General features: G+C 38.7%; 1 non-coding gene across 1 annotated transcript; it reads left to right on the top strand.

Moving 5' to 3' along the window:
• The first annotated feature begins 13,454 nt into the window (after nt 1-13,454).
• Nucleotides 13,455-13,561, top strand: LOC145583556 (small nucleolar RNA R71). The gene has a single exon (XR_014100194.1). It is a non-coding gene; the product is annotated as a small nucleolar RNA R71 (small nucleolar RNA).
• Nucleotides 13,562-14,711: the final 1,150 nt, after the last annotated feature.

The raw sequence follows: 14,711 nt of genomic DNA, 5'->3' as shown, positions 1-14,711 counted from the left end.
AAGTTTTTTTTTCGTTTCTTAGATTTATGGTTTGATTATTTGAATGTGGCTGTTAAATGTGGTTGTTTATGTCTAGATTATGTTTATTAGTTTGGTAATTGATTCATTAAAGTGTATTTGTTTGAAATAGTGTTGTTAGTTAGGGATTTGACAGAAAAACAAAGTGTGAGTGTAAGACCTTAATATGTATGTGTTTGGTGAATGTAGGAGATAATGGACGGTCTAGAGGATGCTCACCCTTTGTTGTCGTTGGAGGATATCCTTGCTCTCCATGTTTTTCCCAAACTTAATCCAACAGGATGACATTCAGCATCAAAGTTTGTAGGAGGTGGAGGAGAGTGATTCGGTTCGGTCTAGAGGAAGCCAACCCTGTTCTGGGCACGGAGCAGATAATGGTGCTCCATGTCTTCTCTAAATTGAACTGGTTTGAGCAAAAATTGCCTCTTTTGTCTGTCAAGATTAGAGGAGGATGATAGTTGACTGTGCATTTATCCCTTGGCATCATTACAACAATCGAAGCAACAACTACTTGACATGGGTTATTGATGACCATATCAACAATGAAGCGAAGGATTTCTGGGCTTATATCACTAAGGATTGATCACCTTATTGTGATGGGTTCCCTGTGTTGTTTGGGGAGAACTAGGTTGTAAGTTGGGGTTGGACAGGGTAGTTTTTGGGGGTTGTTAAGCTGTAGGGTAGTATGTATATTTGTTTCTTTACTTTCCTTCATATTCTTAAGCATATGTTGTACATTATAGTGAATCTTGTTCTTGTTTTGCTCTTTGTTAGGTATGGATATGGATGTTTCACCATGCATAATACTACATGATGGTGGGAAGTGGATCAATGATGACCAAAATCTAACATATGTTGGTGGGGAATTGAAAGTGATTAATGATTTGGGAGATGATTTTGATGGTACATTTCTTAAGTCATTAATCAATTCATTAGGATATTCTAATGTGATAAAGCTTCACTATTGTGATCCTTTGAAAAATTATGTAAATGGTGTAAGGTCCTTATCTTATGATGATTGCACTTTCACTTAATTCACACATGAATTATATTATTTTAGCTTGTCAGGAATTAGAGAAATACAGTCAAAAATTAGATTATTTAAATCAGGAATTAGAGAAATACAGTCAAAAATTAGATTATTTAAATCAGGAATTAGATTATTTTAGCCTGTGAGGAATTAGATAAATACATTTAGAAATTAGATTATTTAAATCAAGAATTAGATTATTTTAGGTTGTTAGGAATTAGATAAATACAGTCATAAATTTGATAATTTATGTCAAGTTTAGGTCTATTTTTGTCATGAATTACAATATTTTAGCCAGTAATTAAACTTCTTTTGAAATCTATAGGTCTCAGGAATTTACATGTTTTAATCAGAAATTAGATAATTTATGTCAGGTATTGAATTATTTTTATCAGACATTACAATATTCAGTCAGGAATTAAATACTTTTTTAAACAGGTTTAAGATAATATAAGTCAGAAATAAGATAATATAAGTCAGGAATTGCTATGTTTTAAAATTCAAGTTCCTTTGTTCAATAGATTATTACATACATGAACTAGATTATTTTAACTAGTCAGGAATTAGATTAAAACAATCAGGCATTTAATTCTTAATTTTATCAGCAATTAACATGTATTACTCAGGAATTATATAATTTTTCTCAAGTACAATTCAATTTTTGTCAGGAATAACAATATTTTAATCAGGAATTTAATAATTTATGTCACGTATTGTTTTTTTTTTTGCCATCCATTACAATATATTAGTCATGAATTTTATAGTTTTTAGTGAGGTTTAAGATAATATTAGAGGAATTAGTATGTTTTAGTCACGAATTAGATTATTTTAGTCAGGTATTGCATTATTTTTCTCAATTATTAGGTTAATTTAGTCAGGAATTAAATTAATTTTGTCAGAAATTAGACTATATTAAATTAATTGTCAACAATTACATCATTATAATTCAGAGCATTTAATTATTAGAGTATTATACTTGTAATTATTATAATTTTCAGACAAACATACCTATTATATTTGCAGCATCTTCATCTCTTTCTTCTTCGTCTCTATCTTGATTGGTGTTCTCTTCAATAGTTACATTATCTGCTGCATTCATCATTAATATTAGTATATTTGAATTTCACAACTTAGAATTATCAATACACAATAAATTGGAATCAAATTTAAATTAATTTACTGCAACACCTTATATATACAATCTGAAATTAAAATACCTTTGCATGCAAATTATAAGTCAAAATTAACTCAAAATTAAATACGATCTGAAATTAAATTAGCCTTCCATTCAACTTAGAATTATCAATACACAATAAAAATTGATTGCATGCAAATTTAAGTCGCATACAAAATTGAATTAATACTATTGCGAAAACTTATAAACTCGAAATTAATTGTACAAATTCAATACGATCTGTAATTAAATATGATCTAAAATTATTAAAAAAAATTATACCTTTTTCAGCAGTAATTGAACTCGAAATTGATTCTATAGGTGAATCAGATTCTCCTTCAATTAACATCGTGTTGTTTGATTTCTCCATTTTTATGATTTGAATGCTATAAAATTTGAAGATTTGAATGCTGTGATATTTGAGTAAATGAAAGCATTCAAAATTCGAGGAAATAAAGGTGTTTAAAATTTGAGGAAATGACGGCGCTCGAAATTTGAGGAAAATGATGAAAATGAAAAAATTCACGCATTTTATAAAATAATGCGCGGGCTTTGGTAGAGTTTATTAGGCCCGCGCCTTTTTGATTATGAGCCCGGTCTCACGTAAGTCCTGTCTCACACAAAACATTTTGTAAACTAAATGTTTAATTTGGTTTGGATTATTGAAAGGGAATTTTATTATGGTTCATATAATTTTTATTGATGCCATAAGCATGAGGAAAGACCTATTTTAGTGTCTATGTACACGAGGGTTAAATTACATTTTGGTGCCTAAATGCACTTAATGTGTTTTCAACACGAGAGAATAGGATTTATGGCGCATTATGCATTTAAGGTGTCTTTGACACCGAGTTAGATTAAAAAGGGTTCAACATTAGAGATTATGTGGTCACTAATCATTCAAAAATTAAATTGGTATACTTGATTACTTGAATGGTATTGATTATTGTTATTGCTATGGTTTGTGAGTCATTACCAAGTTAAATAATATGTAAATATCGTAAAGCGAAAGAGATTACGCACCAAAACTTTTGGAACGTATATACCTTGAGTGTGAATATATTGGGGGAGTTATGCAACTTTATATTTGAACATAACTTCTATTAGGAGTACAGGACGCACGTAACTTTTTTCGCTAAAAATAAAGAAGTCAATAATCGAAATTCGGTCAAAGGACCCTCGTCACAATTTAAATGTGACAAAAAAAACCTTTTGTTCCATTTTTTTTAAAAAAAAGGACCTTTACAACAAAAAGACCTACTTAAAAGGACCTTTCTCACAAATTTTCCTAACTAATAAGTAAACAGAAATTAATATTCCCAGGGAAGTTTGGTGTGCATAATAATGGTGATCAAATATTAACAAGAATAAGGAATGAGTTTGTAAGAAAATTTGCAAGAACAAATTCTTAATAAGTTCATCTATATTTAATTATTTATACATAGATTGTTATAATGTTGTGCGATATTTTGAGAAAATAGAACCAGGAGGTCACTCTAGTTTTAATACCCAATAAAGAAAAAGAACTAGTTCAAAAAAAAAAAAAAAAGAAAAAAAAAATTTGTTAACCAAGTACACCAAATATAACAATGTAGTTAAACTTTAGTCTTTTGCTATGCCCCTTGAGTGAAGAAGAAAAGATACACTTTTCTGAATTTGTGCTTTCATTAAATTCTAATTCAGCTACATAAACGGTAAAGTTTCGTAAGTTCATCTATCTAGGACTTTTGCTCCATATACCTTAAAGTTGACAGACATTTCATGAGAAAAGCTTTGACATCTTTAAGTTCGACAACATTAAGGAGTCTCCATCAAGATTTGCAAGTAGCTTAGTTGTCTCACCATGGATGCAAGGTTACAGCCATAAACCTTAATCTAGGATAGTAGTTAATCATTTCTTCCCTAAACAAATTGTCTTGTTTACCCACTATTGACCTAAATGACAAAACATACTCCTTAAGTGAAGGGATATAAGCGTAAAAGCCATATTCAATTCTAAGGACAATGAAAAATCAATTGTCAGCATCTAGTACCTTCATAAAAAAATAGACAACTATATATTATAAAACCCCCCTTGTTCCTCCACTATTGACCAAAGGACATGCAATGCTCCTTAAATGATGAGAAAAAGGAGTAAAAGCCATAATCATTTCTAAGAGCTATTTGTAGTAACACAAAAAAAGCTAAAAAGAGAAATTAATTTCTACAACACTTCATACCTTCACAAAAACTATATTATAACAAAAATTCCTTTAGAAAATTCCTGAAAAAAAAATATTTGCTAGTGGGGAAGAAATAAATTGTATTTATACTAATTCACAACTAGTGAAGGATGATAGAAAAACCGGTTCCAAGATAACAAGGGTTTATAATTAGCAAATAAGCGACATTAGTGGATATTTGAATGATCATAGTAGCTCTTTAAGCTTGGAGATATCAACATCAACTCCAAGTGTTCCAAGTTGATCATTACAAAATAAATAAATGAAATTGTCACGAATAAGACGACCCTTGGCCAGTCTTTCATTAATAAAACGACATTTTGATTACTCCCTAATAAAACGACCTTTAATACCGATTTGCGAATAAGATAAAAAAACCGATAATCAGTTTCATAAGTTAAAGAATGACACGTGTCACATTACGATTGGTTAGAATTTTTAATTTTTAATTTTAACATATTTCTTTTAAAAAAATGATATTAATTTATAAAAAACACTTAAAAAAACACCTCCCCCTTCCCCGTTGAGCACCCCCACAACATTTCTCTGACCACTCCATAGCCCCCCTTCCCCGTTTAGCCTCCCTTTCAACATGGTAGCACCATCAGCCCCCCGTTCAGCCACCTTGCAACGCCACCAGCCCATCATTTAGCATCCTCGCAGCGCCCTTAGCCCCTCCAACCCTCCTTTTCCGCGCTAGACCGTCATCCCTCCGCCAGTTCGCGAAGCCCTCCCCCCTCTCCGACCCTCGACCCTCACCAGACCACGCAACCTCCCCTCTCCGACCCTCAATTACATCCCTGACCCTCAATAATCCGAATCTCTACCCTCGCTCAGACCATCATCGGGAATTTCAATTATGGTGCTGGTGGGGAAGGATTTTCAGCTAGTGGTGGCCTAGGATGGGAGTTCCGGGCTGGTGGGGGCAAGGTTGGCGGCCGATAAATGGGTTCGGGTGAAGGGTATGCAGTCTCATGGTAGGAAGGGTAGGGTAGCTGTTGACGGAGTGGGCTGTTGGGTTTTTTTTTAAAAATAAAAAATCAATTTTATTAATAAGAAAATCGTTAAAAAAAACAACCTACCAATTACAAAGTGACACGTGTCACACTTAACTTATTAAACTAGTTACCAACCGGTTACGTCCTATTTACGAAAGATTCAAAAGTCGTTTTATTAGGAAATAATCAAAATGTCGTTTTACTTTTGGGAAACCGGCCAAAGGTTGTATTATTCCCGATAATTTTTCCAAAACATAATTAAGCATTGTGCTACATATGACCAGCTTGAGGAACAAAAAGAATAATAATCATTATAACAAAAAAGTATAACCCAACTAGAGAAATAACACTTGTTTGGTATTTCTACCCCGCCACATGGCCTAATGAGAGCGCGACACGTGTCACTTGAAAAGGTCTCCAAGTGAACCTCCCATGGCCTGACACGTGTCAAGCAAATAAGCCCTTGGAATTGACGGCCTTCAAGGCCCAATTTCCGAGGTAGCCGCAAAACGGCGCAGCCCAAATCCCTAGGTCATCAAACCCTAGGGCAGGGGCACACCTTTCTAGGACCATATAAATAGGGAGATTCCCCAATTATTGGGGCACCTTATAATCATTACATCATTAATTATTCTCGAAAACAGAGAAAATATCTGATCTCGAAATCCGAAAAGATATTTACTTTCCGCACATTTTTACTCTGATCCCGTTTTAACTTAACCATCGGAGGTGGACCTCCGAACATCCGGAGTTCTGTTGTTTTGCAAGTACAGGCGGCTTGGATCCAGTTTGTGAGCTATAAATCTCCTAAGGGACATAAAAAGCCTCAAAACATTTGACGCCGTCTGTGGGGTGAGTACCTTAAAGATGGTTTCACAAGAACCTATACCGCCTCTAAAAACCAATCGGGCTCCGGTCGATGGAGACGTCTATACAGACCATGACACTGATAATGATTGTGAAGTCGAAACCTATGTGGCCCGTGATGGGTCACTCATCTCTAAACGCATTCGTCACTAGGACAAACTGGAATGGAACAATAACCAGGCGGGTACACACAAGCCCCCTGGATAGCCGTCTTTTCAGACATAGGCAGCAAGATCTGCCTAAGTCACCCGAGACGAGCTCATGAAATTCATGATGATGAGTTTCAAGGGTGAAATCAAGGATTTGATCTCCAAAAAGACGTTTGCTCCTAGAAAAAAGCAATCGGCCAAAAAACCTGCTCAATTTGAGAGAGCTAAGCCAGTCAAAGATTGACAACCTATTCCCTACCCTGCAAATAAGGAGAAGGCTCGGCCTTTGATTGACCTTTCTAAATTCCGTTTCCTCGAAACGGCAAAGAGAAAAGCCATCCGGCATGTTCAGCTGGACAGCAGCAAAAAGACCTTTTCTGATGCTCAACTTTACATCGAGCAAAAGAAGAATCAGCAGCTGTCCGAGTCGGCCTCCACGTCGACTTACCCAGATAGCTTCAAGAATACCTTAGTGAGAAATTCACAATCTGTATATGGAACTCCGTAAGGCGGTCCTTCCGTCCACACGGGTCCCAATGTAATTAATTCGGCTCAATATGCGGCCTAGCCATTATACAGGCCGCTTACATTGCCTTACATTCAGCAATTTTCAACCTATGGACTGGCAGCTCCGGCTGCAAAACCTTGGAGAACAACCATTCTCCAGGGAAATAACCGAGGCCTAAGAGTCGGCCAAGGTTACCTATGATGGTACCACCAACCCAGAAGATCACCTTTTGGCATACACCCACCTCATGTATCTAAAAAGGTTGGATGCTGCTTCCTGGTGTCGATGCTTCGCAACTACCCTAAACGGCATAGCCCAATAGTGGTTTGGTAATTTTCCAGCTGGATGAATAAACATCTTCAAGACGCTTGTGTTCTTGTTTGCTTCAAACTTTTCTATGAATATCCCTTCAAAGAAAAAGGACTGCGCTCCTACATCAGGCGATTCAATTTGGTGAGAATCTAGATTCAATGGCTGTCTGATGAGGTAGCCTATACAGACTTCTTTAAGGGTCTGAAGGATGGGTCGACCTTCAAGTTCGACCTCGTCCGAAAGAAATTTTTTACTCTCTAGCGAGCTCTGATGGAGGCGAAAGCCTATATAGAGGCGACCGAACTTTGCTCCTCCAACAAGCAATCGAACTCAAAAAAGTGTGATAAGCAGAAAGAGAGTCGGCCTGCTCAACCGGCTAAGAATTCTAAAGAGAGAAAAAAGAGAAAAGAGATATGGGCGGTTGACGGCTCTAATTAGCCGTCCAAGAAGAAGAAGAAGGAATTTAAACCGTACGTTCCAAGGTATGAGTTTAACAATGACAGTTACTCAATCCTCACAGAGATAAGGGACCGGCTGACTTTAGAGAAGCCGAATCTAATTAAAGGTTCCGTTGAAAATCGGAACAAAAACAAACACTGCCACTACCATGAAGATGTCAGCCATAAGACCAACGACTGCTATAGCCTCAAGCGGCCGCTTGACCGTCTGGCTAACAAAGGAGCGCTGAAATCCTATGTTTTGAAGTCCAAAGTGACTTCCAAGACGAATCCTGGGTAGTCGTGCAAAAAGACTCCCCAACCTGCTAGTAGTTCGGGCACTGATGAGGAGTCGGTCTACACCATAGCAGGAGGATTCGCTGGAGGTGGCCCGACCATCCGGGGCACCAAGGACCATCTGAGGAAGATGGTCAATGCTGTTGATGAAGGGTTGGCGTCTACCAACATCACCTTCCCAGAGGTCGTCATCACCGAACGAGACCGGGGCAAGGTCCGACGGCCGCATGACAACCTAGTTGTCATTTAATGTAAGGTCGCCAACCAACTGGTTGGTCCAATCCTTAAAGACACGGGTAGCTTCTCTAACATCATCAGCTACAAGTGCCTGTCCAACCTGAAGTATAAGGAAGACAGCCTACGCACCGTCTCCCACCCTCTCATTGGTTTTGGAGGAGTCATGCACCCAGTCGAACAGATCGACCTGCACATCCGGCTGGGAGAGAAAGGGAAAAGGCGACATATGGTCGTCCGGTTTTTGGTGGTTGAAGAGCTTACCTCCTATAACCTGGACTTCTCGTTAAACGGCTTTTTGAGACTGGGAACGCACATCATAGCCTACATTCGGCAAAAAGTGGGAACCGTTAGCATCAAGGGGCCACACACATTATGTAGGATAGAAATATTTTACAAGTATTGTACCTCGCAAAAAAGCGCCAAGATAGCGTCAAGATTGAGGGAGTCGACCCCTTTGACGAATTCTTTGTCATCCGGGGCAATCGCCCTCAGCATCGCCTTGGACAATTGCTGGACATCCGGCCTCTGAGGGGCACATGCACATTCAACATCTCGTAAATAGATGTTGTTAATCCGGCCGAATGATCGGGTGTCTTCTGAGGTGCTAGACGATTGTTTATTGAACTTTACCCTACAAGGATAGGGTAAAGGGTCAAAGGTGGTTATACCTTCTGTCTCCTGCTCAAGGGGAGCCTTACTCCCACCCTCTGCTAGGCAGACAGTAGTGTTGAGTGGCTTGCCACTCTTCAATACCCCATGGGCATCCGGCTTTGTTTGGGTCCTACCAGTTGTAAGGTAGGAGTCGTCTCCTGCCTTCTTCCCAGGCTTGTAGGCGACGTGTTTTCTAGACTTGCTAGACACATCACCCCCTGTCTTCTTTTAAAGCTTCGGGTCCGGCTGTGTAGAAGGGGAAGCTTTGGATAAATCGCCCTACACCAAGAAAGCAAAGTTATAAAGAAGGCGACAATAAGATCTTTTATTCAAATCAAGTTAAAAAACCTTTTACCTTAGGAGTTCTGCTTTCTTCAGACTCCTCATTCCTCCATTTGCCCAGAATAGACGAACAGTACTACACTGTTGAGAGGGCAACCGACTTCTTGGAGGCCGAGAGCTTTTCCATGGCTTTGTCTGCATAAGGAAACAAGTGTTGGAAACAAACAAGTAAAGATCAAAATTTAGCAAGTATTAAAGAACAATCGGCCAACTACCTTTCGGCCTATCAATGCTTAGACTGCAAGCGACCAAATACATCCCGTCTAATAGCCACTCATGGCGGGGAATATAGCTTTGGGGGGTGACCTCCTTCTCCACCGTTCTTTAGTTGGATCATATGACCACCGTAAATAGGCCTCGATCTAATATTTGCTCTCTCGCCTTCCTAGGGACAGGCGGCAAAGCCTCCTTACCAGCTAGGAGGGGAGGGTTCTATTTCCACCGGTTGTATCTTTTATTCCGCAGTCGGTCGGGGGAAGAGGTTATGTAAAACTTTCTCTTCCATTCCTTCCATTTGGACTCTTTCCCGACAGTCATCATGAAACCCTTATGGCTGGTAAGGGTGAACCATCCGGTCCCACTTGATTTTGGGGTCTAGCTGAGATAGTGCATATGGGCGAATGCCTCAAAGCTCGGTTCTACCTCAAGCATTTCGTAGGCGGCAACATACCTCAAGATATTAACTCAGGAGTTTGGGGCAAGTTGCCATACACCCAGTTTGTATCCATCTAAGATCCTCTCCACTGCCGGAAGGAGAAGGAATCTAAGACCTACTTGGATGGCTGCCTCATAGCAGCCAAAACATTCGTCATGGTAGCTAGACCTTTCTGGCCATACCACCGTGTCAATGGTGCCCGGGACTCTTAGAAGAAAGCCATGTCCCATGACATGGTCAAAGGTAAATTTCCCAAGTTTATCTTTCAGTGTCGTCTGTCTGACTTGGGGAACATGCTGATAGTAGGCAGAGAACTCCATTCGGCGTGAAGCAGATGGCTTGGCCCAGCCTTCGCCCTTGTCAACTGACAGGGACTCCCTTGCTGCATCCAGCTAAGAGTGCGCCTCCTCCGAATTTATGGAGGCGATATCAAAATTAGACGAATCAGAGTCGTCATCGAAGCTCTCGGACTCCGAGTATGAGTCGGGGGCTTGAACCTAATGGCTAGGGCCAGCAGTGTCCTCTCCCTTCTCCTCATCCGAAGCCAAATCAATCAGCTCAAAGACAGTTTGTTGCATCTTATCCTCAAACTCCTCCAAAATCGAAGAGCCCGGGGTACTAGGAGACCTGGGCGGATGGTTAGAAATTTCATCAACAGCCGCCCTAATGGAGCCGTCTGAATAGACTGTAGAACTTTCCAAATGGTACCAGGAGCCATCCGGATTATACATTCTGCTTGTCTGCTTTTTTCTACCCATGGTGTCCTGCACAAACACAAATACAGTCGAATTCAGAGAAGTTTGCAAAGCAGAGTCCAAGAATGAGCAGTTGACACTCCTAGTTCTAGATTCAGCCGTCCCCGGTGACCGGCTAATCGCTAACCTAGGCCATGCCACGCACTTTTGGGAAACCATTTTTCAAAAGAAAAGAGCAAAAATAAAACTAAAAGAAAGGAAATCAGACGGTTACCTTACGAGTGAAGGTAGGAAGAGCCGCTTGAAAGTCTTGGACGTCTGCTAAACATGCGGAATGGGTGACGGATGGTGGATACTTTCACAGAAAATGAAAAATTCTCAAAATTCAAAGATTCACTTTCAAAGTTTTTTCGTAAACGTGTGAAAAATGAGGGGGGGGGGGTCAACTCTTATTTATAGAAAGGGTGAAAAATTTCGGGTAAAAACCCTAACTTTACCCATGGTAAACAGTAAACGAATAACAGTAAGAATCTTTGAAATTTTCAAACCCAGTAGTTCGATTCCCAATCAAGAATAGAGCAAAAGTGTTTGCGAGTTCTGGATGGGTATGCACCAAGACAAATCAGAGATCAATGGAGGTCGAAGGGATACACTGATCTGTAAGTGCCCTTTCTTTGCCTTGCAATTATACTTCTTCTCCCTTTTCTTTTATCTTCTCTTTTTTTTTAAATATAAGAATGCTGATTGTAGGAAGTGCCGCAGCCTAATTGTGGCGTTTGGGTCTTGACTGCAATCAGGTTGCGGAGTAAATTGTTTTGCTCAAAGTTTTTATACACACTCATAGTATCACCGCAACTAGGTTGCATAGGGAACGAGTATACCGCAACCTGCTTGTGGACTATACTGTGATGTTAAAATTTTAGCCTCCACTATGCATTCTTCCTCCTACAATTACAGACCACTAGAGAAGAAAACAAAGAAAACTAAGAAAAAAAAAGTTAAAAGAATTAATAAAAAAAAAAATAAAAAGGTGAAAAGGCTTAACTAGGCTACTGACAAGAATACTACCTAACCTTAATAAAACAAGAAAACAATAATAAAAACACAACTCCACCTAATCGTTAAATGCTAATTTTTTTTGGATTTTTTTTTATTTTTAAAGAAAAAAAAAGAAATAGAAGTATTAACTAAAGTAAACAAAATTAAGAGTTAGAAAAAGCGCTTGTTTAAGGTCATAAGCTCGACCTCCTTTAGTAGCTCATCCCGGATCACCACCTCTACCTGACTCCATCATATTGGAGTTGATATGATTTGTATCCAAATTCATTTTCATGTAACTAAAGCCTTCATGTATTGGAATGTCGTCCTCTTTTCTCCCAAGATTTCTATTAGATACACACTTATCAACTAAAGGGTTAGTAGCATCAATTCTCAAACAAGTACTACCATCAAAAGTGAAACTATGGCCATTAAAGAGCTTAAACAATTTCACCAACCCTAACTAATACATCATCAACTACACCTTTAGGGAGTCTAACAGTCCTGTCAGCCATTTGAAGAGACACGAAGGAGGGTTTAAGGTTTTTCAGACTTAAATTGTAATACACTAAAGAAGGCATTAAATTAACACTAGCACCTAGATCACACAAGATCCTATCAAAATATGTTTCATTTATCATGAAAGGGATAGTAAAACTACAAGGATCATGCAATTTAGGTGGTAGGCTATCATGTAGAAGATTAGAACATTGCTCCTTTACTACCAAACTTTCTAATTCCTTATCATCGTGATTATGATCTAGAATACCTTTCACAAATTTTGCAAATTGAGGCATTTGAATTACAAGACCGGAAAAAGGAATGGTAGCATATACCTTCTTAAGAGTCTCAGAATACTTCCCAAATGCTTATCGAGCACGGCTTTTGATAACCTTTGCGGGAAAGGCACCGGTTCCTCATATGCCTGTGGAGTAACATATTTAGGACCTTCTTTCTAATGTTTCTCTATTCTTGACTCCAAATTACACACCTTATCTTCTAATCCTCCTGTAGCCAATTCACCTCTCTTTATGAAAATTGCATTGCATTGTTTCGTTTGGACTTTTGTTTGATCCTTGAAGTGTTGTTAAATGACTCACTTGTTGTGAAAGCTGAGAAAGATGAATTTCTATCCTCTTATTTTGAGCGGTAAGCAATTGGATTGAGTTTTCAAAGTATTCATTTTGCTTTACCTGTAGCTCAAATTGCTTTGATATAAGATCTTGTTGTCGAATTTGGGAAGTAGTAAGAGCCTTCATAGCGGATTCAAGATCATATGTTGAGGTTTGGGGTGGTGGTTGTTGGGTGGATTGATGATTGAAAGGTGCCCTTGCTTGAAAAGTAGGTAGTGGTTGAGGATTCACTTGAGCCTGATTGTTCATGTATGAGAACCCTTGATGATTTCTCCACCCTTTATCAAATGGCCTTGTGGAGGTCGTGGTATAGAAGGCATTAACTTGCTCAATCGTCATTCCATTATAATTGTGTTGACACTCTCGTGCGGTATGGCCTTGTGTTCTACACATTTGACAAGTTTCCATCAAGGATCGAGAAGACCCGGCTTGGAGTGGATCGACTCTATGAGTTAATGTTTGCATAGAACTAGTCAACATAGTTAAAGCATCAACATCATGTTTTTTATCTCTGTTGGTAGCATTTCATCCCCCTAGATGGTAATTATCATTGGCTTCCATCTTCTCAATCAAATCCTTCGCATCGGTTAGATTCTTAGTCATGATAGAGCCTCCGGACGCAGCGTCAATGTGTATGCGAAATTCATGGGCCAAACCATTATAGAACGTTTGGATCAACATCCACTCTGGAATACCATGGTGAGGGCATTATCTCTACAATCGCTTAAACCTTCTCCATGCCTCGTATAGGGATTCGTCATTCGATTGATGGAAGGTAGATAGCACATTCCTTAATTTTGCAGTTTTCTCTTGCCCCAAAAATTTGACTAGGAAGGCCTTGACAAGCTTGTCCCACGTATCAAAGGAACCAATACCTTCATCTTGTAACCATTCCCTTGCTCTATCCTATAGTGAAAAAGGGAAAAGGAATAGTCTAATAGCATCATCAGTGACACCATTAAGCTTCATAGTGTCACATTTCTCCAAGAAACTCTCTATGTGAGTCATAGGGCAATCATTAGGTGAGCCCACAAAACAATCACTAGAGATCGATGAATTGTATGAACTGAGGCTTTAATTCAAATCTCTGAGCAGTGACAAGTGGTCTAACACTACTAGAGAGGAATCCGGTTGTTGTATCAAGAATACCATACTCCAAAAGAGATTTTGTCCCTAGGTCGACCATGTTTAATTTCTTGTATTTCGATTTCTCCTTCTTCTACCTCTACGTCTTCTTGCCGTAGCTTCGATCTCAGAATCAAAAGGTGCTAAATCTTCTGAACCTGAACTTCGAGTTTGCATGCAGCAAAGAAACTAAAACAGGAGATCAAAGACATAAGGGACAATAGCCGAAGCAACAAAATATATGCTTAGTAAAAATGAATCACGAATAACTAGAATGAAACTGTTAGTCCCCAGTAACGGCGCCAAAATTTGATAGGCGTGTCGCATACCTAACTAAAATAACCGAACTAACTCTACTATGTAGTTGAGCAAGTAGGGGTCGAATCCCAAGAGACTAAGGACTAACTAATTAAACAGACTCAAATTAATACTAAACAAGTAACCAAATTAATAGCGAGAATTAATAACTAAAAATAATTAAAACGATTATATCTAAGTATAGACACCCAAATGTGTCTCCCCAAAACCAAACCCGGTGATAAATAATTTTCACGTCGAATCATAATCGAATGAAGTGAAGGTGTGGAAAGTCTGGTGTTGCGGTTAGTTTTTATTTCTCTTCTTTCTCTGTTTTCGAAAACCTATTTTATGAAAATAGCCAATCCAATTTAGTTTGATCCATGGAAAGGGTCCAATAATAGTGTAGTTGGATTGGGCTCGAAAAGAGCTTTCCAACGATATATTATAAGCCCAATTCCGATGAATAATGAGGAAGTTATGGCCAAATTACTAAACTAGGCCCGGTTTGACTTTTATATGCGGC

The sequence above is a fragment of the Chenopodium album genome, chromosome 15 (assembly GCF_948465745.1).
Source record: "Chenopodium album chromosome 15, dcCheAlbu1.1, whole genome shotgun sequence".
NCBI classification, from domain to species: Eukaryota; Viridiplantae; Streptophyta; class Magnoliopsida; order Caryophyllales; family Amaranthaceae; genus Chenopodium; species Chenopodium album.
This window is presented reverse-complemented; position numbering and strand designations above follow the sequence as displayed.